At 43.1% G+C, this 1,836-nt stretch overlaps 1 long non-coding RNA gene across 1 annotated transcript; it reads right to left on the bottom strand.

The window, feature by feature from the left end:
- Positions 1–1,136: 1,136 nt before the first annotated feature.
- LOC145459625 (uncharacterized) lies at positions 1,137–1,467 on the bottom strand. Its single transcript, XR_013921489.1, has 2 exons — positions 1,401–1,467; positions 1,137–1,339 (listed from the first exon to the last, which is right to left on the bottom strand). It is a non-coding gene; the product is annotated as an uncharacterized LOC145459625 (long non-coding RNA).
- Between the last annotated feature and the right edge of the window lie 369 nt (positions 1,468–1,836).

Genomic DNA, 1,836 nt, shown 5'->3' on the forward strand with positions numbered 1-1,836 from the left:
ATCACAGTATCCGAGTTCAGATATAGATACGATTGTTACATCACACCTTAGGGGCGAGTAGGCATATTTGCCCCGGTTGCTCGGCCATTTTACGAATAGGAGAGAGTAAATCACCGTTTCTTTATTGTGCGCGGCTTTGAGAGAATAGATAGTGAAAGCTTGTTATGAGCGCTACCGGGGCAAGCCCCGGCTAGGCATTCACAAAGCGAAAACACAGAAGAGAATTCGATTTTCGCAGAGACTTCGCTATGTATGGGCGTTTGCAAGCGAAAGCACAAGAAGAACGCGGGTTTCGCTGTGATCTCGATATATATTGAGCGCTGTGCGTCTATAAATGGTTAAATTGTTATTGAACAGAATTTTAGGTGGGGCAATGCCCCAGTTGCCCTATAGGACGAGCCGCCACTGATCCCAGGGTCCTAAAAGACCACCAAGTAATAGGTTTCACAAAGAAAGTACACAGAGTAACGAATATAATTACTATTATTAGATAGTTTTGTAGGCTGTCATACACATACAGCGTATTCAACCTTCCCCAATGAATAGATTCAATCTGCTTCCGTGTACGTTGCCCAACCAACCGAATATCTTTTAAGAATACTGCAAAGTGCCAGATCACCGCAACTACAACCACAGGGCGTATTACAAGATACGATACATGGAAGGCGAATACATCAAGTTTGAATGCGATTACGGATACTACGCTACTGCCAACTACCGCAAACACGCGAAGTGTATGACGGACGGAAACTGGGACGGCGAGTCGCAGAAATGCAAGAGTAAGATTCTGCACTCTGCAACTTCACTCTTGGTTCACTCTGTAGTTGCTTTGTAGGGAACATATTTCTAACACATACATAATTCTATCAGCCCAAATGCATATACAGTTTCATGTAATTCAAATATTGACGAAATCTTCAAATCCAAATCAGTGTTCAACAATTCTATACATTACGTCGTGCCCCCTCAAGCGATACTACAACATCCTGCTGGCTATCCGACAGGTGATACCTTGTCCACATTCCAGTCGAAATACAGCCCTTATATTTCTTTCTATCGTGTGTGAATGCCTCTTATTTACATCGCCGATTTCTAATACTATAGTCAAGTCGTTTCGACACATTCCTACCATAAAATGTTTTTACCATGACTAAATTCTAACGAACAAACGAATCAATAGATTATGAACGAAGGAATGAAAGTTTTATTATTTACATATTCCACCAAATATTTAATAAGGCCTATGGTGACAATATTTGCAATAGAAACATCCTGGTGGTGCGGACTGTCCCGGACAGCAATCTTCGTGGGTCCATCTGCTGCAATTGTCACAAGCGACCTGGAAAAGAGTCTAGATTAAGTTAGGCTACATAACAACATAAATGGAGTAAATCACGTACCCATTTCGTGTTAAGTCCTGGTGATTCCCGGAAATTGCAATTCAGACAATAATATGACAACTCGACTTAATCTGCAGTGAATATAAACATAATGATAGCAGTGTTCGGCAGTATTCGGCAGAGATAGCGCATGGGTATAATCCGCGGCTGCAACACCAATGGGTGCGGGTTCGAGTCCGACCGATGTCGACTTCCGAATTCCGATACCTAAGTGCTGGAGGTTTACCTAGGCTCCTCATCGCCACCTCATCCGCGTCAGCGGTGTCTTACAAAAAGCCTAGAGGTGAGCCGTGCTATAAGTCGGCAGTTACGGAAAATAAGAAGAATATCGGCCTGGTGTAAATGACCATCGTAGTCGACAAACACCATGAATACCCCAAAAACAAAGTACCACTTCCGACTTTCCTTGTGTGCCTTTGTAAGACACCGCCTGGAT

Source organism: Botryllus schlosseri, unplaced genomic scaffold (genome assembly GCF_051294905.1).
Source record: "Botryllus schlosseri isolate E-star unplaced genomic scaffold, Bs_hap1 Bs17a, whole genome shotgun sequence".
Lineage (NCBI taxonomy): Eukaryota > Metazoa > Chordata > Ascidiacea > Stolidobranchia > Styelidae > Botryllus > Botryllus schlosseri.